Source organism: Gnatocerus cornutus, unplaced genomic scaffold (genome assembly GCF_029298725.1).
Source record: "Gnatocerus cornutus isolate USDA-ARS CGAHR unplaced genomic scaffold, icGnaCorn1.1 ctg00000023.1, whole genome shotgun sequence".
In the NCBI taxonomy this organism is placed as follows: Eukaryota; Metazoa; Arthropoda; class Insecta; order Coleoptera; family Tenebrionidae; genus Gnatocerus; species Gnatocerus cornutus.
In genome coordinates, this window is record NW_028275375.1 from 392,172 (window position 1) to 419,680 (window position 27,509).

General features: G+C 32.3%; 1 protein-coding gene across 1 annotated transcript in view; it reads left to right on the plus strand.

The window, feature by feature from the left end:
- The first annotated feature begins 1,574 nt into the window (after window positions 1–1,574).
- LOC148166169 (carbonic anhydrase-related protein 10-like) overlaps window positions 1,575–27,509 on the plus strand; it is a 159,639-nt gene continuing 133,704 nt past the window's right edge. The window contains exon 1 of the mRNA XM_088049020.1: window positions 1,575–1,963. The gene's annotated coding sequence lies outside the window, so the exon portion shown is untranslated. The remainder of the gene's footprint in view (window positions 1,964–27,509) is intronic.

The following is a 27,509-nucleotide window of genomic DNA, read 5'->3' on the forward strand; positions in this document are numbered from 1 at the left end:
GATACCAATTTTAGAAATTTTTATTTTTAGAAGGAACTGAAAATTTTCGATATTTTTTATCAAAATTTATAATTTCGACAATTTTAGTCTTACAGTCACGAAATTTGGAGAGATTGGTCTCTCAAACGTGTTCATGAACTGTGCCAAATTTTAAAATTATTGAGTGAGAGATACCAATTTTAGAAAATTTTATTTTTAGAAGGAACTGAAAACTTTTAATATTTTTCATAAAAATTCGTAATTTTGGCAATTTTAGTCCTAGTGTTATGAAATTTGGAGAGATTGGTATTGTGGACGTGGTCATGAATTGTGCCAAATTGTAAAATTATTGAGCGAGAGATACCAATTTTAGAAATTTTAATTTTTAGAAGGGATTGAAAAATTTCAAATTTTTATTATAAAAAAAAATTGTAATTTTGACAATTTTAGTCCTAGAGTCATGAAATTTGGAGAGATTGATATTCCGGACGTTCTCATAAATTGTGCCAAATCTCAAAAGTATCGAATGAAAGATACTAATTTTTATTTTTAGAAGAAACTGAAAATTTTCAATATTTTTTATAAAAACTTGTAATTTTGACGATTTTAGTCCTAGAGTCATGAAATGTGGAGAGGTTGATAATTCAAAAGTGCTCATGAATTGTGCCGAATCTCAAAATTATCGTGTAACAGATACCCATTTTAGAAATTTTTATTTTAAGAAGGAACTGAAAAGTTTCAATTTTTTTTATAAAAATTTGTAATTTCGACAATTTTTTCGGGTTTTTCATACTTCATTCTTTTTCTGGAATAGCGCAGAATTGTTCAAAAACACCCAGTATATTTTGAATTTCGCGAAACATCGGTAAACATGGTTAATTTCCCATGACAACGTCACCATCACAACGACCGGACATTCCCGAGACTTCCCGAACCACCGGCGTCTTCCTAACCTTCCGCGTCGTCTCGTGTTCAAAAATCCGTTTTTTGGGTATTTTTTGAGTTTCCACCCGCGAAAAAGTGTTTTTTAGTGCAGGTTTTGTGACAAGAGTGAAGGTGTTGTGTGCAAACCCCAGTGTTATCAGTTTTATCAGTTTAGTGTTCGAATTTGTTTAGTGCTTTGGGGCGGAAGTGTTTCAAGTCTAAACGCGAAAGTGGAAGTGTTCTATCACTAGTTAATCTATTCTGGAGGTTCTGAAATGGAAGGATTCAGCTGGGATTTGTTTATTTTCAAGAATTATCATCAATTTTGGCACATAACTGGTCTATTCGGTGCAGGTGTGACGTCATCACTTCGAAGGGTAAGCGAACCTGTTTTTGTCTGGCGTCTGACCTACTTTGATCATTGCGAATATAAATTGAAAAAGTCGCGTTAGTTTCGACTCCGATTTTCAGGAATTTTCGAAATCAATTTTGGGCTCCGATACATAACACAACTTTTTTCTGCACCCAATGGGGTAACTTGCGCTTTTAATTAGCCAATCGTAAATCACCAAAAATTTTTCTCAATTTTGAATTACGCTCAACATAGTTAAACAATGTTAATTTCCGGTGGCAACGTCACCATTTCAAGAGCCGAACGTTGTCGAGACTTGCCGACAGTCTATGACGTTTGGCTTCTCTACTGCGTCGTCTCGTGTTCAAGTTTCCATTTTTTTGAGTATTTTCGAGTTTCTAACCGCGAAAAAGTGTTGTTTGGTGCAGTTTTTGGTGTTCAGAGTGAAGGTGTCGTGTGAGAACCCCAGTTTTATCAGTTTTATCAGTTTAGTGTTCGAATTTGTTCAGTGCTTTGGTGCGGAAGTGTTTCAAGTCTAAACGGGAAAGTGAAAGTGTTTTATCACAGGTAAAACTCTCCTGGAGGTTCTGGAATGGAAGGATTCAGCTGGGAGTTGGTTATTCTTAAGAATCGTCGCATAAAATCGGCACATAACGGAAAATCAAGTCTGGTCTAGTCGGTGCAGGTGTGACGTCATCACTCCGAAGGGTAAGCGAACCTGTTTTTTGTCTGGCGTCCGACCTACTTTGATCATTGCGAATATTAAAGTACAAGTAGATTTAAAAGTAGGTTAGTTTAGACAAGGTCGGGACAACGTCCTAATTTTCAGTAATACCAACTTCGAAATTGTACACTGCAATATTTATGTCTAAATTCACCAATGTCATATGATAACCTTAATATCTTAAAATTCTCAAAGCAAATTTATCAACATTTTAACTTTTAGTAACGAAAATAATGCAAATTTTTGAATGACGGTGTTATGTGAATTGGGTTTTGGGGTACAAAAGACGATCGCGTAAGTTCCGTCAATGTAATGTGTCAAAATGGCAAATGTCAAATTGTGGGGACAATGGTGCCAACCTTGCCACCTAAAAATTTCCAAATCTATTAAAATTCATCAAGATATAAGAAAATACCGCTAATTAATAATTTGTAATTTTGAAAATTTTAGTACTAGATTCGTGAAATTTGGAGAGATTCGTATTTCGAACGTGCTCATGAGTTGTGCCAAATCTCAAAATTGTCGAGTCGGAGACACCAATTTTAGAAATTTTTATGTTTAGAAGGAACTGAAAATTTTCAATATTTTTTATAAAAATTTGTAGTTTCTACAATTTTAGTCCTAGAGTCATAAAATTTAGAGAGATTGGTATTTCGAACGTGCTCGTGAATTGTGCCAAATCTCAAAATTATCGAGTCAAAGATACCAATTTTAGAAATTTTCATTTTGGAAGGAACTGAAAATTTCCAATATTTTTATAAAAATTTGTAATTTCGACAATTTTAGTCCTAGTGTCATGAAATTTGTATTTATTTCGGACATGCTTATAAATTGTGCCAAATCTCAAAATTATCGAGCAAGAGATACCAATTTGAGATATTTTCATTTTTAGAAGGAACTGAAAATTTTCAATATTTTTTATAAAAATTTGTAATTTTGACAATATTAGTCCTAGAGTTATGAAATTTGAAGAGATTGCTATTTTGGACGTGGTCATAAATTGTGTCAAATCTCAAAATTATCGAGTCAGAAATACCAATTTTAGAAATTTTTATTTTTAGAAGGAACTGAAAAGTTTCAATATTTTTTATAAAAATTTGTATTTTCTATAATTTTAGTCCTAGAGTAATGAAATTTGAAGAGATTCCTATAATGGATGTGCTCATAGATTGTGCCAATTCTCAAAATAATCGTGTGAGAGATACTAATTTTAGAAATTTTCATTTTTAGAAGGAACCGAAAATTTTCAATATTTTTTATAAAAATTTGCAATTTCGACAATTTTAGTCTTAGAGTTATGAAATTTGGAGAGATTAGTACTTTGGACGTAGTCATAAATTGTGCCAAAGTTCAAAATTATCGAGTCAGAGATACCAATTTTAGAAATTTTTATTTTTAGAAGGAACTGAAAAGTTTCAATATTTTTATAAAAATTTGTATTTTCTATAATTTTAGTCCTAGAGTAATGAAATTTGAAGAGATTGCTACAATGGATGTGCTCATAGATTGTGCCAATTCTCAAAATTATCGAGTGAGAGATACTAATTTTAGAAATTTTCATTTTTAGAAGGAACCGAAAATTTTCAATATTTTTTATAAAAATTTGCAATTTCGACAATTTTAGTCTTAGAGTTATGAAATTTGGAGAGATTAGTACTTTGGACGTAGTCATAAATTGTGCCAAAGTTCAAAATTATCGAGTCAGAGATACCAATTTTAGAAATTTTCATTTTTAGAAGGAACCGAAAATTTTCAATATTTTTTATAAAAATTTGTAATTTTGACAATATTAGTCCTAGAGTTATGAAATTTAAAGAGATTGCTATTTTGGACGTGGTCATAAATTGTGTCAAATCTCAAAATTATCGAGTCAGAAATACCAATTTTAGAAATTTTTATTTTTAGAAGGAACTGAAAAGTTTCAATATTTTTATAAAAATTTGTATTTTCTATAATTTTAGTCGTAGAGTAATGAAATTTGAAGAGATTGCTATAATGGATGTGCTCATAGATTGTGCCAATTCTCAAAATAATCGTGTGAGAGATACTAATTTTAGAAATTTTCATTTTTAGAAGGAACCGAAAATTTTCAATATTTTTTATAAAAATTTGCAATTTCGACAATTTTAGTCTTAGAGTTATGAAATTTGGAGAGATTAGTACTTTGGACGTAGTCATAAATTGTGCCAAAGTTCAAAATTATCGAGTCAGAGATACCAATTTTAGAAATTTTCTCTTTTAGAAGGAACTGAAAATTTTCAATATTTTTTATAAAAATTTGTAGTTTCTACAATTTTAGTCCTAGAGTCATAAAATTTAGAGAGATTGGTATTTCGAACGTGCTCATGAATTTTGCCAAATCTCAAAATTATCGAGTAAGAGAAACCAATTTTAGAAATTTTTATTTTTGGCAGGAACCGAAAATTTTCAATTTTAATTTTGACAATTTTAGTCCTAGAGTAATGAAATTTGGAGAGCTTGGTATTCCAGACGTGCAATTTGTAAATTTGCAACCTAAAGCGGCTAATTAACAATAATTTTCGAATTGAAAAGTGAACATTAATCAGGGCTAAATCCGAAAAGCCCGCATTCACATTCGCGTTTCATAATTATGTTAACAAATATTTATGCTCTTCAGACTATTAATTTTAGTTTTTGGGTCACCACAAACGCAATCGGTGCTTGCAAATTAAAAGACACTTGTGTGTTAACATAAAATATTGATACATTTTCTGTCAGTTTCAGTGGTTTATTGTAAATGAGCGCATTGACGAGAATATTGTTTCATGCTGGTCCATTCATTGTGGGTCATTAACAAAATAAATGGAGGTTTATTTATGTCCAGTTATAATGGACTTAAATTAATGGAAATATTAAACAGTGCGTTCTTCTTTATAGTCCATAGCTACACGAAATAACAGAAAATTGCAAATCTGCCATTGCGACTTAACTCGCCCGTTAATCTCGTAGTTTTGAAAGTGAATAAGAAAAAGTTACTCGCATGTATCAAATAACTGAATAAGAGAATATGATGTTAGTGATTGATTCCCGACCAATTCACATTCAATCAAAGTTAGGAGAAGTTCTTGATTCGCAGTGACCGCTAGATTGTGCACGAGTGAGTGTAATGGAATTCCCCGATAGTAACGACTCCAAATCCCTCGGGAACTGACCCGGCACTTCGGTTTGCACTCGCCGCCCCTAACAAAACAATGGTTCCCGTACAAACTAGATCAAATATTTAAACCTACAACTACTTAGTTTGTGCATTAAACGCATCATGCACTCTAATTAAACTGAAAATGGACCTTTCTCGTCGAGGGAAACATTAACGAGCTGGAGTCGGACAAAATTCTGCCTTCTTCGTGCAGCAATGGAGGTCCGAAAAGGGGCGAATTTCAATATTAAACAAGAAAATGGGTAATTCAGCCGGTCCAGACGCTGCGAAGACGAGGGACCTGTCGGGGCACCCATATCAAAGTGTTTATTAGATATTTTTCCAGCGATTTCTCTTTATTCTTTGGAAGGAATATTTTTCATTTGAATGATTTAAATGGTAAATATAAACGCGAACATGATTTCCCCGAGCATTTTTATTTACGTAGTTGCGAAGCCATCACCACCTGCATTTCTACACAAAACTATCGAACCGCCATTCTTCATAAATAGGTCAAAATGTATTTGACAAAGAACGGACGTGTTTGAGTGGCCCACACGAGTGATAATTTGACAGAGCGTGATTTATTGAAATAAAAAACCAGCAGGTGGATTCGCATTCTCCACTTCATTACGCTTTGTTATTCAAATGCTGGAAGTATTTATATTTCATTTTTATGTAAAAGCGATGTGTAACTTGACAGTGAGCCGTCAAGTCGGGAATTCTCCGGCTTGAAGTGGTTAAAATTCAACGTTTTATTTTTGATAGAACGAAAAGTTGGTAACAGGTTTTAAGATTAAATTTAATTTATTTGGAAATGGAGAAACCTAAGATTTCACATTATAGAAGATATTATCGGCTCCGAATGCAATTAACTTTGACAATGAATGCCGCGAATTTCATCTCGAGAAATATTTGTGACAAAGAGTTTAATTTAATATGTTTTATATGCAGAAACTGTCATGGAGGCGAATACGTAAACGCGACACGAGTCGCTCCTTAATTAATTAACTCAGAAAACGAATAAAAGTGACCGTGTGTTGGTAGCACTGATTAACTCGTTGGAATCAAAACACCTCCTGTTTTGGCTATAATGTCCTGTCTAACCAAACGTGCGCGAAATCCAAAAGCAACGAACGATAGAAGCAAAGAAATTAGATTGCAGAGGTCAAGTCGCAACATTGATAGTGGAAGCAGATTGAAGAAATATCTAATGAAATTAAATGAAATTGGGCGAAATAATGACGCTAGTGTCCGTGATGTACGAAGGGGATTTAACCGGAGATAAGATGATTGCCGGAGTTGATTATAGATTTGCGCAAAGAAGCTATAATCCTGATGCCGGACTGTGCAGTCGCTGCTAAATAAATCACTCGACCCAAGTGCTACGGAGCTAACAAGAGATCCGACGTCCTAATGAAATGCCCACTGTGACATTTTTAATCTAAACGCCCTTTTTCGACGGTTATTAAATTTGATCGGCGCAGTTACATATCAAGCTTGTCATACTTTTATGAGATTAAATTCCGGTTTTCTGCTCCTCATCGAAACTGTTCTTCACGCATTTGAACTCGCATCTATGAGGGTACCTGGCAATCAAATTCTCTTTGGGACTGTACTTTGAGGTTATCACTTACCTAAGGGCAAAGTTGAGGGTCCGGTTGATAATTCGTCAAGTCAAAATTACCAAATTCTTGCTCGTTTCTTGAACAAAGTAAAATTTCTGTCGAATTTTTTACACTACAAATGTCAACTGCGCATTTAGTTAGTTACCACTCTCGCCAACTTACGTTTAGGGTGTATTGTTTTCGCCAACCTCAGTAATTTAAATCGACTAAGTATCCATAATTTAGGTCGTAATTCAATTTGGATAGTTCCAAAAAGATGTTTAAAAGAAAAATTGTCTGAAATTAATTCGATTTAAAAATCCCATTTCTAGTACCTTTGTTTGTGTTAAATTTGTGGGTTGGTATAGATCTAGTGACAAAAATGTCAACGGTTTTTCGCGTTGCGCAGTTTGTGGTCATAAATTGTGCCAAATCTCAAAATTAACGAGTAAGAGAAAGTAATTTTAAAAATTTTTATTTTTAGAAGAAATTCAAAATTTTCAATATTTAAAAAAAATTGCAATTTCGACAATTTTAGTCTTAGAGTCACGAAATTTGGAGAGATTGGTCTCTCAAACGTGTTCATACATTGTGCCAAATTTTAAAATTATCGAGTGAGAGATACCAATTTTAGAAAATTTTATTTTTAGAAGGAACTGAAAACTTTTAATATTTTTCATAAAAATTCGTAATTTCGGCAATTTTAGTCCTAGTGTCATGAAATTTGGAGAGATTGGTATTGTAAAGGTGGTCATGAATTGTACCAAATCTCAAAATTATCGAGTCAGAATTACCAATTTTAGAAATTTTTATTTTTAGAAAGAACTGAAAATTTTCAATATTTTTTATAAAAAATTGCAATTTCGACAATTTTAGTCTTAGAGTCACGAAATTTGGAGAGATTGGTCTCTCAAACGTGTTTATAAATTGTGCCAAATTTTAAAATTATCGAGTGAGAGATACCAATTTTAGAAAATTTTATTTTTAGAAGGAACTGAAATCTTTTAATATTTTTCATAAAAATATTGTAATTTCGGCAATTTTAGTCGTAATGTCATGAAATTTGGAGAGATTGGTATTGTTGACGTGGTCATGAATTGTGCCACATCTCAAAATTATCGAGTCAGAGATACCAACTTTAGAAATTTTTATTTTTAGAGAGAACTGAAAATTTTTAATATTTTTTATCAAAATTTGTAATTTTGAAAATTTGAGTCCTAGAGTCATGAAATTTGGAGAGATTGGTTTTCCGGACGTGTTCATAAATTATGCCAAATCTCAAAATGATGGAGTGAGAGATACCAATTTTAGAAATTTTTATTTTTAGACAGAACTGAAAATTTTCAATATTTTTTATAAAAATTTGTAATTTCGACAATTTTAGTCTTAGAGTCACGAAATTTGGAAAGATTGGTCTCTCAAACGTGTTCATAAATTGTGCCAAATTTTAAAATTATCGAGTGAGAGATACCAATTTTAGAAAATTTTATTTTTAGAAGGAACTGAAAACTATTAATATTTTTCATAAAAATTCGTAATTTTGGCAATTTTAGTCTTAGAATCATGAAATTTGGAGAGATTGGTATTGTAAAGGTGGTCATGAATTGTACCAAATCTCAAAATTATCGAGTCAGAATTACCAATTTTAGAAATTTTTATTTTTAGAAAGAACTGAAAATTTTCAATATTTATTATAAAAAATTGCAATTTCGACAATTTTAGTCTTAGAGTCACGAAATTTGGGGAGATTGGTCTCTCAAACGTGTTCATGAATTGTGCCAAATTTTAAAATTATCGAGTGAGAGATACCAATTTTAAAAAATTTTATTTTTAGAAGGAACTGAAAACTATTAATATTTTTCATAAAAATTCGTAATTTTGGCAATTTTAGTCTTAGAATCACGAAATTTGGAGAGATTGGTCCTTTAAATGTGTTTATGAATTGTGCCAAATTTTAAAATTATCGAGTAAGAGATACCAATTTTAGAAATTTTTATTTTTAGAAGGAACTGAAAACTTTTAATATTTTTCATAAAAATTCGTAATTTTGGCAATTTTAGTCCTAGTGTCATGAAATTTGGAGAGATTGGTATTGTGGACGTGGTCATGAATTGTGCCAAATTTTAAAATTATTGAGTGAGAGATACCAATTTTAGAAAATTTTATTTTTAGAAGGAACTGAAAACTTTCAATATTTTTTATAAAAATTCGTAATTTCGGCAACTTTAGTCTTAGAGTCACGAAATTTGGAGAGATTGGTTTTTGTATGTGTTTATGAATTGTGCCAAATTTTAAAATTATCGAGTTAGAGAGACCAATTTTAGAAATTTTAAAATTTTCAATTTCATTCGTATGTATGTTTATTTTGTTATTTTCGATCGCAATCGTATAAAAAGTGTAGTACGTAACTCGAGAGTAAGCGACTATTCTTTAATATTAAAATGTCTGTCCATGTTGTTATTTTCTTGTTCTTATTCTTCAGTTCGCTGTCTTTAAGGGATGTTTTTATAGCTCACGTGTGGGGGTCAGCCGACTGAAAAGCCCGCCTGGACATTGTTGTCGAAGTTGGCTTAATAAAAACCGGTTTATGTCTGCCAATTACTAAAACGGCTCAGAATATAACGTATTTCATTGTCAGTAATGCCCCATTAAAACCGCCATTACCGTCATTAGCAAGTGCTACTATCGGGCATTGAATGACAGTAATAATTGTCGCGGTGTGTGAACCTCGCTTTATGGGTGGCTCATTCGGTCTGACAAGGGATTTCGAGATTTGAGAGAGCCGCTTGAGATAGCTCGAATTTGTATATTTTACGAGGGTATAAAGCGGCCCTGCTGATGTATTTAGAGGGCGCAGGAAGACGGCCGAAGATATCCGTTATCCTGTGGCGGATACACATTCACACGTCTCGGGTGATTTCCACTTTGTGCGGTCCGCGGAGGAAATCTGCATGCACAAATTGCTCTTCGCTCAGACTTGATCCGCAGATCACTCGAGCTCGACATCGCTTTGAAGTTAAAACGTATTTTCATAACACCAACCGACATAACACACACAGACAGGAAAACTGGAACTTGTTCGCGCGGAATGCTGACGCTTCTTCAGATCTTACACCAACCACCTCTCTATTTACGCCCCATTAAAATGCGCCGCAAAACTCACTGACTGATCTCAAACGATGAAATGTTTTTTGATTCTTCTCCGCACGGAATTAACAGAGCCGAATTTTCATATAAATTAGACGGGGTCCCTTGGTGCTTTGCTTTCGGAACTGACCTGTCATCAAATCATTTTAGAGCCACTAAAACAGCCCCGAGGCCTCAACCAATTTAAGGCGCCGGACGGGAAACTTGCTGATACTTTGCCGACTTTACACAACATATTTACTCAATCTCGAAGAGTATAAAAACGTCACGCGCTCTGGGTTACAAGTTACTCCACCATTTTTCATGCTAATACTTGGCTTTATTTCGCTGGTTGGCATCACTGCACAAATGTCAATTGTCGGCTTTCAATTAGGGGAATATTGTTGGTGCTCATTTTGCGCAGAATTTCGCGCTGAATCCAAAACTGGACGACATATCTGCGTACGTCATGAATACCAAACGATTTCCCGGGTGATGAAATGTCCCTAAATCAGTCAATGACGCCAAAAACTAAAATGACTTCGTCCCCGACAGTTTGTCCCGATTAATTCGTCCCCAGTTATTTCGTCCACTTGAAAATTTGTCCCCCGAGAATTTGTCTCTGAAACCTGTGTTTACATGCGATGTAATAATAATAAGAGCATCAACTGCACGTATTTGCGGTCACATACAATGAAAATGTAATCTGTTTTTCATAATTTATTATCTGCCTAGCGTCTGGCAACCCCAAAAAATTGTCGTTAATAATAATAATTTATTTTTTGTCATCCGTGAGAGTTTAAACAACCAGCATTTATTTTATTAATACAGTGCAACCTCGATTATCCGTGCTTCTCGGGACCAAACCCAGCACGGATAATCGAGTTGTTAAATAAACATGCGTTTAATAAGCAAACAGAATTATTTGGAACGTTTTTTTAACTTAAACTATATGTATAAAAACTTTAACAAAATGTATCAACATCTTAATAATAACAATTTTAAAAATTGAACGAAATTAAAACTCAACTCTTATCAGACATACTATTTTGTAGTTAAAAAATCTAGTACTTTCATTTATTATTTTTTTGGTCCCAAAATTTTCTTCGCCACTTGAGTTTTTAGTTTCCTGAATTATGAAGGTTTTCATTGAAAAAATATTTATTTCAAGCATTTTTTTAAAGTATGCGAACATTACTACTCAAAGACAAAAATTTTAACTCATAATTCTGTTTTTGCTCTCTACACGGACTTAAATCTCATTAAACTACACCAACTGTTACTGAAATTCCAAATTTTAAATTTTCCAAGATTGGAAGCAAGAGTACGAACTACTTCGAACCGTCTTCGATTAGTGTGTTTTCTGTAATACACGGATAATCGAACGAACACACTTGCACGGATAATCCGCTCCCGATAATCGAGGTTCTACTGTATTGCAGGAAACTAATGCGCGCATTCAAAGTTATTTTTTAGACGTTCTTTGCATCTGATCATTAAAATGTTTTTCTTAATATATTACGGGTTTACTACTTTTATGTAATTTTTATTTTAGCCGACATAGACAGAGTTAAAAGTTAAAAATTCATTTGCAGATGGTTGTTCTTAAAAAAACATTTTTTTCGATCATTGGAAATTATTAAAAATATTCTTAAACAATAATAATTATTATTTAATTCTAGCCAGATTGTTATTAATTCATGTTTATTATTTTTTGTAAGTCTTCTCTATAAATATTTTCTTAGGCGACGTGAACTGAAAATGGAATTTCTAGGCCTCAAAAGCGGCCTAAAAGTAAGTCTTTTTTGGCCGATCTACAAATTGTGAAGCTTCTAATGTCGAAACTGCAAATGTAAATAAAAAAAAAAAGATTTTTTCTGAAGTATTCATAAATATTTCCAACTATAAATTAATATTAAATCAATAAATCATAAATAAAAATTAATTAACTTGTAAATTTAATGATGTCTAAAAAATCTTGTGTGTATCACGACCAAAAAGTGCCATTTTGCCCTCGCCTTCATTCTGGCCTTGGCTGTCGCTTCTCGGCCATTAAACAAAGGCTCGGCCAAAAAAGAAACACTTTTGGGTCTTGATACACAAATAACTATTATTTACCAGTGACAATTTTATTATATTTAATTTTTTTAGTATGTATACACAGGGTGATTTTGAAATAGTGGCGAAAAACAAATCACGGCTTTACGGAAATGCGTACAAGACGTTTTCGATGATTTTTATTAATTTTAAGGTAAAGGTAAAAATTCCAAAATCCGGACCTTACTCGGCGCTACTGATATGCACAAAATAACCTTAACAACAACCCAGAACATTTTGTTCGTTAATAATGTACCTATGCATGGTAACCTTAGTAACCTTAGTAATCATTGGCGTAGCATAAAAATTGGAATCAATTTCTTTCATTTTTTTCGAAACCTGCCAACTTCCTTCATTTACAACAAGCTGTAATGTATTTTTTGGCCTCATGAATTGTAAACGTCAAATTAACATTCAATTGACATCTTCGGAAACACTAGATTTACAAGCGCCCTGGACGTTTACACACGCCGTGCTGTAAAAATTGCCCAAATCGTCTGCTCTTCACATGCGTTTATAAATTAAAATCACTTTACCATAATGAAGATTGTTCACCAAAATGGAATCTACCTAAATTATTATCTCAATTAAGACAATATTTCTATTTTTAAAGTAATATTAAAACGTTTTTTATACAGCGCCATCTTGTGTACTTTTTGTGCACCAACTACAAAATTGACAGAATTGACAGATGATGAAATTTATAAATGTCAGATGTGACAGTTCTCATCAATTTTGAAAAACCCAATTATTTAAATTAAAACTTTTCGGCCAAAAAGTTTAATACAACTCTTGTGCGTTAACCATTTTACAGCGCTCAATCATTAAAGCATCAAACTGATTTCGCGCTGTAAAATGTAAGTTACCACACGCGACTGTATAATGCATTCACGATCTTTTTAGACCGCGGCAAGCCATGGAAATCTAGTAACTTGGTTGGTAGTCAACCTTTGCGAGATAAAGTTTCCTGAAAATAATTGACATTCGTTCTGTCGATTGGAGTTGTCACATTTTTTTGGTTATGCATTGTGTCTGAAACTTTTCCTCTGTTGCCAGTTTGAACCGAACATTCAGAACTTGAGAATTTTATTGAGAATTTTTATCTAAAACTTTGAAATTATTTTTCAACAAATGCAATATTAATCAGAATGGAAGACATTACTGCTGATACATTCCATTGGCAAAAAATTTACCATTCTCAAGAAGCACTTCTGCCAAGTCTTGATTCTAGTCATAAAACCTTAAAAAAGTTTATTTGATCGAATTAGCATTTGACCCAGGGTTTTATGTTATGGAATCTCACACTAAAACCAAACTTTGGCGAATTTCGTTAACTAAAAAGTGCCGCAATTTAGAATTTAAATTGTTTTTGTTTACATAAAGTCTTGTGATCGTTCACTTCTCTATGTTTGTAACTCATAGACTTAATAATTTTGATAAGTGTTGTTCTTTCGGCTTAAAATTCTAATTGTTGCCGCTTATCAGCCAAAAGTTTTCATCTTTGGTGTCCAGAACTTTGGAAACGGTTGCACACCGCACCTAAAAATATTTTGAAAACAAACGTCTACGGGACTTTGTACCTTACAAAGAAGATATTTGTAACACCTCAGATCATTTGTTCCAGTCTTAAATCAGGCCAATCTTTTCGAAACTGCAAGTAACACTTTTTAAAGGCAAATTTGGTTCGAAAACGAAATCACTTTAGGCATTTTATTGCAATATTTTGAAGATAATGCCTTTACACTGTTACTTTCACGATTAAAAGGAAACACACGATTTTTCCGGTATCAGAAAAGTGGCAAACTAGCATGCATAAAAGACACATGTCAGATGTGACAGTAAAAAAACTACCCCTGTCAGTCATTGTAGCCAACAAAAAGAAAAAAAAACATGGCCTACTCTGGTCTAAAAAGATCGTGAATGCATTATAAATAACTATTTTTTCGTCTCTATTTTAAAATCACTCTATAGATAGCTACCTTGTGTTGCAGATGTCAATTTTAAGTAAAATTATATAAATCACATTCTTCAATTATTGTCAAAGATCATGAATTAAACTGGGGGCAAATTGCATCCGGGACGAATTGTCGGGGACCAAAAAGTTCGATACCAAAAAGTGCGCTTTTCACTAGTGCATAAAAGTGCACGTTCCGTGAAAATTTAGAGCCGTCATTATGGAGCAGTAAAAGCGACGGCAGCGTCTCGTAATTAAAAGACATCTAAACTAAGTTACCGGTCGTGAGTATAGTTGGTGGAACTTGCATATTGAAGACACTCGTAAACCAGAAATATTAAGTTTTAATTCAATTCTTTCGGTTTCATCGCGGTCTGGCAACGACATTTATGGCGTGTTCCGCGGTGAAATACAGAGTTCATTTTCAGCGACATCGCAGCAGGCGACTCCAACTTCCCGAGCTTTTTTTTCACGGAAAATAAAGCGAAATTGCGCCTAATCGGACGTATTTATCGTAATATCGGCAAATCCCATTATCGATATTTTTAAGGGCGCAATTTTTCGGGAGGAAATACATAATAAGTTCAAAGGAAATTGAAAGGCGCCCTCCTTGAATATAATCGCGAGGATTCAGATATAGATACGGATTAGAGTTGGCTAAAAGTAATTCAAGGAAATTAGCTCGATAATCGCGGCCGAGGATCTGACACGAAATTATTTTTTACTCGGAACGCCGTCTCGCATAATTTATTATCTTTTCGCGAGCCGACGGAATCATCAGCGAAAAATTCCTATTTATTATATTTCACTCTTGTAAAGAACATTTAAAATAGCGAGCCTCTTACGGTTTAAAATTTAATTTTCAAGAAACAACTGGAATTTACTACTTCCCGAGATTAAAGAAAAACTCATCACACTAAAGGATATTATAATGCTTGTTTTATACATTTGTGGATTATGCTCAAGTTGTTAAAATGATAAATTGGCCTCTAAATGTCCGCTATAATTACCTTTGTAATGAAAATCGCATTCCAGTGAAATATTGTAGTTTCCGACTCTATAACCTATTAAAGTTTGTTTTAAATTTAATTTCACGCCCGTTATAAGCACAGCCGCGCTTGCTAACTCGACATTAAAACGATCCCGAATTATAACAATGTAAAAATCAAAATCTTTGGCGGAGTCTCGCCGGGTGAGCCAACGCGCGACCTTGACCCCTCAGCGATAGCCATTATCTCCCAAAGCTCGATTTTTGTGTCGTGGATCTCGGAAATCCGACAGTGAGTTGGGCTTGTTTTGGTTTCTGTAAGAAGACGCACTAATATCTCCCACGAGGATTTGTTGAAACTCGACACAGCAAAGTCGGGTCAAAGCGCATTAGATACTTCTCTTAGAAAGTAACTACCACCTATATCCACGACATTTAACTTTAGATAAACCGGTCGTTAAACGAACCACCCGAGTTATAGTCGGCTGCGGTAATTTTTCAAGGTGAGATGTTGGATTCGGCACGTCACAACAGACCTCGTTATGTCACTAAATAACCTCCGTAATTAATTTATGCAGCAAAGCGCGAATTGCTTTATCAAAACCAATCCGTTAATAATATCTGACAGCTGATCTATCATTTACGTCTAATTGACTTCGAGAGTTTGTTGCCATCAACATGGTAGAAAGGAGACTATCAATAATGCAGACTTGTATGCTCGTGGGGACGCCACGTGATAAGGAATTAAACTAATTTTCGCGGTCCGTCCAATTACACACAACTTTGCTTAATCTACTTTGCCATTAGGCGACCGCGAACATGGCCACTGCTTAACACTAATCTGACACTGCGAAATTCTTATTTGATGTTTCGACCGCGTTCATTTGCTGGGGGATGCGACCAGTTCGTCCCTCACCAATTTGTCCCCCGGTCAATTCGTCCCCAATGCAATTTGCCCCCCGTTTAATTCGTCCCGGTGTGATCTTTGATAATAATTGAAGAATGTGAGTTATATAATTTTACTTAAAATTGATAACTGCAACACAACCGGCAACACTTGTGTCCACCCCTAAAATCGTCTTTAATTTTAAAGATAAAATTTTGAAAATTACTACGTTTACATCAAAATTTCACAAGTCACTTCATTCACTCTTATAAAGGTTAATTTTGATTATCACGGGCATGTTGCACTTTATGGACACCAGAATTCATTAATTAACATAGACAAGACGACAATTTCACCAAGTAAGAGTTTTGTAACAATCTAAAGCGAACCAAAGGATGTATGTCATTTGTGACACAAGATGTTGACAGATGGGTGTAAACGTAGTTCCCAATTTTGACGTAATAAAATTGGAAACTAACTTGATAAAACAGCAGTTTTTTCTCAAATTTTGAAGACAATTTGCATTGAATCTAAAATGACAACTGAGATATTTTAGACACATTTATATTGAAAAAAAATTAAATTAGAGGTTGATATCACAAACCCTCACAATTACCTAAAAATTACACTTTTAAGGCGTCGCGACGCCAAAACTATTGGTGATAAAAAACAAATTTTTGCGTCAGCTTTTAGAGCTTTGTCAACTATGTGCGTATGCCAATTTTCAAAATTTTATCTTTAAATTTAAAGACGATTTTGGGGGTGGACACAAGTGTTGCCGAACCCTGTACATATATACAAGGTGTTTATAAATGTTTCTAGAATCAAGGGTGCTCTGGAATTCCTGTCGTACACTATTTTGCCGCTTTGTTTTCATAGTGAATGTAACTATCTAGAAAATTGTTTATAACGTTATTTACGTCAATGACGGTTCAGTTACAATTTTATGTCCAAGTTTTTGATTTTCAGGTTTCAAACCACAACTAGAACAGTTTATTTCTCAAAACTTACTTTGCTCCATATTTGAGGTTAACTGCAAATGTCAGTTGAAAAATGGAAACCCACATTTGTATTAAGCGGCAAAATTTTTTGATATTGCATAGCCACCCTTGATGCTAGAAACATTTATAAACACCTTGTACTATTTTTTTGAATTTGCACCCTTTTTTTAATAAAAAAATTTAATTTTCCAATTCTGAGAGTTTTCGTGTTACACGATTGGTAATGGTTTTGTAGCCACGACTTGCCACTTGATTTTCAAATTCAATTTAAAATTTGACATTTATTGAGTTTCACTATCATTGAGTTTTGACTTAACGTAACCTAACCTCACAGCCAGTATTCACATCTATTATACAGGGTGATTTTTTAAAAACGACAGGCGTTGTAAAATTTTTATTTATAAACCGATTTCAAAAATTTAAAAAACAAATTAAATGGTTTTTAATTTACTATAAACTGATGATTTTAGAATTTTTGTAATCGTCATAGTATCTTTTGGGCGATATTCAACTTTCTTATTTTAAATTGTTTAATTATTTCTTGATTCAGAAATATGTAGTATTTTCTACTTTTACAAAAATATTTTTAAAAAAATTATCAAAAATTAAAAAATTTAGGCAATAAAAGTTAATAAAATCTAGGTGCGTGCTGTCAAATAACACAATATCATTATTGTAATGTCAAAAAGCAGGAAATAACAGAAAGGATTGGCAATCTTTTTTGAAATTATTGATAACAAAATTATTATGATTTTATTAACTTTTATTGCCTAAATTTTTTCATTTTTAATATATTTTTTTAAATATTTTTGGTAAAAGTAGAACATATTACACATTTCTGAATCAAGAAAATTAATATCTTCCAAATTATGAAAAAAAAAATGGGTTCCAATTTAAAATAAGAAAGTTGAGTATCGTCCAAAAGATAATAAGACATTTAGAAAAATTTTAAAATCATCAGTTTATAGTAAATTAAAAACCATTTAATTTGTTTTTTAAATTTTTGAAATCGGTTCATAAATAAAAATTCTACAACGCCTGCCGTTTTAAAAAAATCACCCTGTATTTATAGATACAATTATTGTTGGCCTCAAAGGACAATTCAATTATATTGATACATTTTTTATTCACGCAGCAATTTATTAAACACGAATCGTAAAATCCGTAATGTGAAATTGACCAAGAACTTGACAGGAAACGGGTGACAGCCAGACTAATTAGTTCTGTCAACTTTAAAAACAAAATTTCCTACTTTGAGTTCTCTTATAGATACCTATAAACGACTCCAAATTGAGTACTCTAATGGACCTGTTAAAACGGCAAATTCGTAAAACTAATTTTAGGGGTGCCACAATTGTTGAAATAAAGTAAATAAAATAAATAAAATGAATAAAACTTAAAAAACGGTTTACATTTACGGAAAACAAATACAAATTTGTAGGGGACGAAATAACTGGAGACGAATTGACCGGGCCAAAAGAGTCGGGGACCACTTGCCGGGGACGAACTGTCCGCAAATCGCCGCTAACGTGATGGTTGAATTATAAATTCGAGCGGTGATGAAACCGAGTGCGTCCGGATGTGCGGGTCGTAAAAAAATCGCAAAGCTTTTTCCGGCTCTGCATCGGTGTGGTGGTGGATTCTTTAATTGCAGTTATCGTAAGTGGTGGCATTAGCGCTCGCGATTTAGCGGTTTTCGGTCGCTTTTGATTGGTGACGGCACGTTTCCCGTTATTTTGGTATATGTGTCCGCAATCGCATCACAAATCACAAAACGACGAGATAGCGTGGCGGTTCCGCGCCATGAAACGTGCTGAAACCGGACGATGATCAGGACGGAACAGAATGAGCATCAATTTTAATTTGGTGAAACAATATATATCATAGATGGTTTGCATTTCTGTAAAGCGGAACGAGAGTCCCTATCTCAATCGACGGAAATTAACCGGCCTACCCATTCGTTCGCGTTTTGATTAAGTAGCTCATGCTTGTTTGGGGGCGTGTTCTTCGTCGGGCAATATCTCATGATATCGTGCGCTAGAACTAACCATTTGTGAAAAAGCTCGGTCGAGCTTTTTAATCACTCAAACCTCGACCGGACGCGGAACCTAATTGATTTTCGATTCCTTATTCAATCCGACTTCTTTGCCGACATATTACACCTTTCACCCAGCGCGGATTTTCAGTTTTTATTTCGTCCAAGTTTGAATTTTGCGAAAATCTAAGTAATTTGTCAATGAAATTAGTGGCGTACTGCCATTTGGTTTGAAAAATGAAAATCAAAACTTTTCGATAACATCAGAATTTTGATCAATACAAACATGCAGCCGCTAGAAAAACGATATTTTCACAATTATAAACAAACTACGCCGCTGGTTTTAAAATAATAACTGTCTGTTTGACGTTTATCAAAAAAAAATCCAAAATTTTCGAATATTTTATATCAAAATTCGAATTTCCGTTAATTTTAGGAATTTAAGAATCAAATTTAGGGGCATTACTACTTTTGACACACTTATTCACACTGTCAAATTCCCAATTTTTAGGACGAGAATCAAATTTTTTTTTTAATTTTTGATTTTAAGAACCAAACTTTTCCAATATTTTATATTAAAATTCGTATTTTCGCTAATTTTAGGAATTTAAGATCAAATTTGAAGGAATTACTGTTTTTGACACGCTTATTAACTCCGCCAAATTTCAAAATTTTAGAACAAGAAACAAATTTTTTGTAAATTTTTTATTTAGGGATGAGTAGAAAATTTCCAAATTCCGTCTTAAATTTCGTATTTTCACTAATTTTAGGACTATTTAAATGAATCTTAAAGGCATTACTACTTTTAGCACGCGTATTTATTGTGTCAAATTCCAAAATTTTAGAACCAGAAATATGTAGATTTTTTAGAAATTTTTTCTTTCGGAACGAACTAAAATTTTCCATTATTATATATTAAAATTCGTATTTTGCTAATTTTAGGAATTTAAAGATCAAATTTGAAGGAATTACTGTTTTTGACACGCTTATTAACTCCGCCAAATTTCAAAATTTTAGAACAAGAAACAAATTTTTGGAAATGGTTTATTTTGGGATGAGCTGAAAACGATCAATATTCCATCTTAAATTTCAAAGTTTCCCTAATTTTTGAAATATGAGAATCAAACTTGGAGGAATTATTAATTTTAACACGCGTATTTTGTCTGCCAAATCCCAAAATTGTAGAACCAGAAACAAGTGTTTTAAAATTTTTTTTTTGGGACGAACTAAAATTTTCCGCTATTTTACATTAAAATTCATATTTTCGCTAGTTTTAGGAATTTAAGAATCAAATTTGGACACATTACTACTTTTGACACGCTTATGGACTCCACCAAATTCCAAAATTTTAGAACGAGAAACAAAGTTTTTAGATTTTTTTTAATCGCTCCATTTGCTTCATGTAACTTCTAAATGGTAAGAGGTAATAACTTGTTTGAAATTAGAGCTGTTTATTTTTTCTCAACGGATTGGAATTTTGTAAGGACTAAATAAATCCAGAGTTTAACTTCTTTTGTTTTGTGCGTTTTTATACCATGTGATCTCCAAAATTTGTATATAAGGTAGGCCATGAAGGAGAAAAAAAAAGACCATAGGAAGTCATGTCGAAGTGTAACTTTTGTTTTTGACATAACCTCAAGTCTGTGATAAAAATATCATTACAAAGGTACGAATATAGAGAAAGAGAATTAATTTTTTTCGACTTACGTCTATTTAATAATTAACACCATCCAATGAAGCTTTCTTTGAACACGCCTTAATTAGCTTAGAAATATGTCCAATATAAACATCTGGCCAATGAACGAAGAGTTACGATCGAGTAGGTTGCTTGGGTGCGTTTTTTGTTATAAAAACTACTTTGATAAGGACGACGCCAGCCAATAGATTGAATTCTTTTTTTGGGTTTTAATCCGATTCCAATCACATTCTCCATTTTGTTATGAGAAAAGGTGTCGCCAAACAGCAACGCAAATATTAGGATCAAAAAAATGTTCATCAAAAACTAACTTTCCCGGCGACTTCTATAGTCCGTTCTGAAGCTTATTCAATTAAATTACTTAAATGTTATTAATTAAAATAAATATCCGCAATATCTCCCTCAGATGGCCCTCAACTGTCTTGTCTTGAACAAGCGTTTTCATACGAACCATTTAATTTGGTGTGGCCATCAATTTTTCTATCCAATTTAAAGTAACTGTCGGATCGGTTTTGAGATGACAGGTCTGTTAAGGGAATCTCGTGAAAAATAGGTGCCGAAAGATGCAAGCGCTCAATCACTGCTAAAACAAACATGTAATTGTACGAAAAAATGGTGGCCTCAAAGCGCCTGATCATCACCGAGTCCGTCCCTGTACGTAATCCTGCTTCTTGAAGAGCAAAGTTGTGCCTTTGAGGCGTCGGATCGATGCTGGGGATGTTTTCATCAGTAATCATGGCACCTATCGCACCTATTTTAAGGACGTAAAACCCACACACACCTTCGTAAATAAACGCTTTGAAAGCATCTCGAAAAGTTTTATTGTTGGCAAGTGTTTAACCCGAGTTAATTTACGTAGGAAAAAAGAAACTATCTTAACAAAGAAGAAAATCAATTAGAAGGCCTGCCGAAGACATTTTTGTATTTGTTTTGCCCGCAGTCCCCGATGTGGCTCTGCCATCCTAAACATGCGAGGAATTTTCTTTCACAAATATTTATTTAAATGACAGGATTGTTAATAGTTTCGAACGAACGGCTGGCCTAGATTTCGGGATTTCGCCTGGAGAAATCTGCGAAATTGGCTTCAGACTAGCCAGATCGATCTTTTAATTCCTTTTTAATGAACAGTTGGTATTGAACAAGGAAGAGAGTTTGAAGAAACGAAATTAAATTGTCTAAACAATTTCCAAGTGGGCGCCCACAAACACATTCGGCGTAATTATGATGAGAATTGATTAAGGGTGTAAAAAGCGCCGCGATCGATTTCTAATGGATATTATTTATCGGTTGGCGCAGTCAGTCGATAAGAAATAGGAAGGAGAGAGCATAATGAGCAAAGCTCTATAATATTATCGGCTCATCCGGGTCTCTAGTGGCCGATAAGCCTTCGCGAGAGATTTCACAGCCAGAACCGTCGACAATTCCATTAATTTAACGCGGCCAGCGATGAAACTCCCAAAGACGAGATATTATTGCGCACAGAAAGCAATTAAATGAATACTTTTCTTAATTAGTTTCGAGTTTAACACGCCGTTTTAAATATTAAATATCGCAAATTACACATGACGCGCATCGCTCACACCAAAACCAGAACAAGATTATTCCATTATGTGACTCCCTTATGGTCAGATTAGACAAGTTAATGGCCAGCCAACAGGTTCGAGCCCTTTCAATACAACGTTGCGGACACTGAAACACTGAATTAATGGCGGTACCTTTGCGTTTTCATCGTCCGAAAAGTACAGCAATTAAACGAATTTACAACGAGGAAATGGGATTCCTGAAAATTACACAAAATAAATTTAAATTATTGCATTATCGGATAAATTCTACAATTGGATGAACTTGGTTAAAATATAAAGCGTGCGCTGAATTTTGATGACTTTCTGGTTGACTTCAAAAATTCAATTGTCAAGCTTCATTGTTTCTTGTTCTAAAATTTTAAAACTTCATTTAATAAGCTTGTCAAAAGTAGTAATGCCTCCGAATTTCTTTTTATATTCCTAAAACTGGCAAAATTAGGAATTTTAACATAAAATATTGGAAAATTTCGATTGTCCTAAAATAATTTTTTTTTAAATTTGTTTCATGTTCTAAAATTTTGAAATTTAAAGGAGTTAATAGGCGTGTCAAAAGTAGTAATGCCTTTAAATTTCGTTTTAAAATTCCTAAAACTGGCAAAAATACGAATTTTAAAATAAAACATTGGAAAATTTGGATTGTCCTAAAATAAAAACATTTTGAAAAATTTTGTTTCTTGTTTCAAAATTTTGAAATTTAGAGGAGTTAATAGGCGTGTCAAAATTAGTAATACACCCAAATTTCATTTTAAAATTCCTAAAACTTTCGAAAATACAAGTTTTAATTTAAAATATTGGAAAATTTTAGTTTGTTCTAAAATAAAAAAATTCCAAAAATTGTGTTTCTTGTTCTAAAATTTTCAAATTTGGCGGCATTGATAAGCGTGTCAAAAGTAGTTATGTCTTCAAATTTCAATCTAAAATTCCTAAAACTGGCGAAAATACGAAATTTACATTAAATTATTGAAAAATTTTGGTTCGTTCTAAAATAAAAAATTTCTTAAAAAATTATTTCTCGTTCTATAATTTTAGAACTTGGCATTTAATAAGCTTGTCAATAGCAGTAATGCCTCCAAATTTCATTTTTATATTTCTAAAGCTAGCGAAATTACGAATTTTATTATAAAATATGGTAAAATTTTAGATTGTTCTGAAATAAAAAAAAAAATTTAAAAAATGTGTTTCTTGTTCTAAATTATTGAAATTTAGCGACGTTAATAGGCGTGTCTAAAGAAGTAATGCCTCCAAATTTCATTATAAAATTCCTAAAACTGGCAAAAATACGAATTTAATATAAAATATTGGAAAATTTGGACTTTCCTAAAATAAAATTAAAAAAATGTTTTTTGTTCTAAATTTTTGAAATTTGGCGGAGGGAATAGGCGTGTCAAAAGTAGTAATTTCCCCAATTTTCATTCTAAAATTTCTAAAACTGGCGAAAATACGAATTTTAATTTAAATTATTGTAAAATTTTTGTTCGTTCCAAAATAAAAAATTTCTAAAAAAATTATTTCTCGTTCTATAATTTTAGAACTTGGCATTTAATAAGCTTGTCAAATGCAGTAATGCCTCCAAATTTCATTTTTATATTTCTAAAGCTAGCGAAATTACGAATTTTAATATAAAATATGGTAAAATTTTAGATCGTTCTAAAATAAAAAAAATTCTAAAAAATTTGTTTCTTGTTCTAAAATATTGAAATTTAGCGACGTTAATAGGCGTGTCTAAAGAAGTAATGCCTCCAAATTTCATTATAAAATTCCTAAAACTGGCAAAAATACGAATTTAATATAAAATATTGGAAAATTTGGACTTTCCTAAAATAAAATTAAAAAAATGTTTTTTGTTCTAAATTTTTGAAATTTGGCGGAGGGAATAGGCGTGTCAAAAGTAGTAATTTCCCCAATTTTCATTCTAAAATTTCTAAAACTGGCGAAAATACGAATTTTAATTTAAATTATTGGAAAATTTTTGTTCGTTCCAAAATAAAAAATTTCTAAAAAAATTATTTCTCGTTCTATAATTTTAGAACTTGGCATTTAATAAGCTTGTCAAATGCAGTAATGCCTCCAAATTTCATTTTTATATTTCTAAAGCTAGCGAAATTACGAATTTTAATATAAAATATGGTAAAATTTTAGATCGTTTTAAAATAAAAAAAATTCTAAAAAATTTGTTTCTTGTTCTAAAATATTGAAATTTAGCGACGTTAATAGGCGTGTCTAAAGAAGTAATGCCTCCAAATTTCATTATAAAATTCCTAAAACTGGCAAAAATACGAATTTAATATAAAATATTGGAAAATTTGGACTTTCCTAAAATAAAATTAAAAAAATGTTTTTTGTTCTAAATTTTTGAAATTTGGCGGAGGGAATAGGCGTGTCAAAAGTAGTAATTTCCCCAATTTTCATTCTAAAATTTCTAAAACTGGCGAAAATACGAATTTTAATTTAAATTATTGGAAAATTTTTGTTCGTTCCAAAATAAAAAATTTCTAAAAAAATTATTTCTCGTTCTATAATTTTAGAACTTGGCATTTAATAAGCTTGTCAAATGCAGTAATGCCTCCAAATTTCATTTTTATATTTCTAAAGCTAGCGAAATTACGAATTTTAATATAAAATATGGTAAAATTTTAGATCGTTTTAAAATAAAAAAAATTCTAAAAAATTTGTTTCTTGTTCTAAAATATTGAAATTTAGCGACGTTAATAGGCGTGTCTAAAGAAGTAATGCCTCCAAATTTCATTATAAAATTCCTAAAACTGGCAAAAATACGAATTTAATATAAAATATTGGAAAATTTGGACTTTCCTAAAATAAAATTAAAAAAATGTTTTTTGTTCTAAATTTTTGAAATTTGGCGGAGGGAATAGGCGTGTCAAAAGTAGTAATTTCCCCAATTTTCATTCTAAAATTTCTAAAACTGGCGAAAATACGAATTTTAATTTAAATTATTGGAAAATTTTTGTTCGTTCCAAAATAAAAAATTTCTAAAAAAATTATTTCTCGTTCTATAATTTTAGAACTTGGCATTTAATAAGCTTGTCAAATGCAGTAATGCCTCCAAATTTCATTTTTATATTTCTAAAGCTAGCGAAATTACGAATTTTAATATAAAATATGGTAAAATTTTAGATCGTTTTAAAATAAAAAAAATTCTAAAAAATTTGTTTCTTGTTCTAAAATATTGAAATTTAGCGACGTTAATAGGCGTGTCTAAAGAAGTAATGCCTCCAAATTTCATTATAAAATTCCTAAAACTGGCAAAAATACGAATTTAATATAAAATATTGGAAAATTTGGACTTTCCTAAAATAAAATTAAAAAAATGTTTTTTGTTCTAAATTTTTGAAATTTGGCGGAGGGAATAGGCGTGTCAAAAGTAGTAATTTCCCCAATTTTCATTCTAAAATTTCTAAAACTGGCGAAAATACGAATTTTAATTTAAATTATTGTAAAATTTTTGTTCGTTCCAAAATAAAAAATTTCTAAAAAAATTATTTCTCGTTCTATAATTTTAGAACTTGGCATTTAATAAGCTTGTCAAAAGTAGTAATGCCGCCAAATTTCATTTTTATATTTCTAAAGCTGGCGAAATGCTAATTTTAATATAAAATATTGGAAAATTTTGGATCGTCGTAAAATAAAAAAAAATCTAATCTAATCTAAAAAATTTGTTTTTTGTTCTAGAATTTTGAAATTTGGCGGTGTTAATAAGCGTGTCAAAAGTAGTAGGGCCTCTAAATTTATTTCCTAAATTCTTAAAACTAGCAAAAATACAAATTTTAATACAAAATTTTGGATTGTCCTATAATAAAAAAATTCTAAAAACTTTGTTTCTCGTTTTAAAATTTTGAAATTTGGCGGAGTTAATAAGCGTGTCATAGGTAGTAATACCTCCAAATTTCATTCTTAGATTCTTAAAATTAGCGAAAATTCGAATTTTAGTATAAAATATCAGATAAATTCAACAATTGATGAACTTGGTTAAAATATAAAGCGCGCACTGAATTTTGATGACAAGCCAACACCATTTCTGTATCTGTATTTTCTTCTGTATCTCCATTTCTAATTTATTTTGCCTCTTTATACGCTCTCAAAATTAGTAAACAAACCCCCACAAGTCTCTTTGCTTCACATGCATAACCTCCACCTCTCTCATCTTTGCAAAGTTTTAAATGTTATTTCAGTCCCTGACTACTTTGAAGCCGAGTCGCTTTGAGCCATCCCGATCCTGAGTGTGTTTCAGTTCAGGTCCGTATTCGTTTTTTTTTCCCATCTCAAGGAGCGAGGTCTCCGAAGAGCGCGCATGTTTGTACGAAATCAAACAGAACGCCACTGGAAAGTTGACACGAAAATTTCCCGATTGGGGAGGAAAATGCCAACGTGTGAATTGAATTTATTTCGTCGTGGAATTTTTCGCGTCTTTCATTATAAAGCTCTTGATTCGTCGAATTTAGAATAATAAAGTGAAAAATGGTATTCATCGTCGCATTTAATTAACGAGCCATTTCGTGTCCCCCAAGTATCGGTTGTTTCCCTTGTCGATACGAAACTTATTACGGTTTCGATTTTTCATTAGGGATGCGCTATCTTCACTGCTGCCATGTTTAATGGCAATGGTGCACACTCGGCGTGTTAGAAAGAGTTAAGTGAAAACGCGGAATTTACATAAATACACATTTCGCGGACTGTAATTTGCGGAATTAGCGAAACCGAACACTGCAAAATAGATTTCATTAATGAGAGACTTGCTTGAATTTATCGATTCAGGGAAATTCTATTTGACGCCTTAATTGATGCAGAAAAGAGTTATTTTCAAATTGTCAGTTTCGACTTTATAAAATATTTAATTCAAGCTGAATAATCTAAATTTGGAAATTTTGGAAAAACGAATTAACAAGCATCGTCTGAAAATTTTACGTTTATTTAGCGCCTGACAGTACAAACTGCTCGAGAGCTCGTAAAATTTTCATCTTCACTGACGCAAATCGCACCAAATTCAATAAAATTAAAAAATGCCGCCGCTCTACGAAGATAATGATTTGAACGGTGGTTGTATAACCTCAAAGTACTCAATCTCTGTCTAATTTTGCTGTTTGTTGTTTTATATTCTTCCGGGTTGGGGATTTTGATGTTTGACAAATGAAACTTTTAGTTGATCCCTAAATAAAAAAAATACAAAAAATTTGTTTTTTGTTCTAAAATTTTAAAATTTAATGTAGCTAATAGGCATGTCAAAAGTAGTAATACCTCCAAATTTCATTCCAAAATTCCTAAAACTGGCGGAAATACGAATTTTAATATAAAATATTAGAAAATAAAAAAATTCTAAAAAAGCGGTTTCTGGTTCTAAAATTTTGAAATATGGCAGACTAAATACGCGTGTTAAAAGTAGTA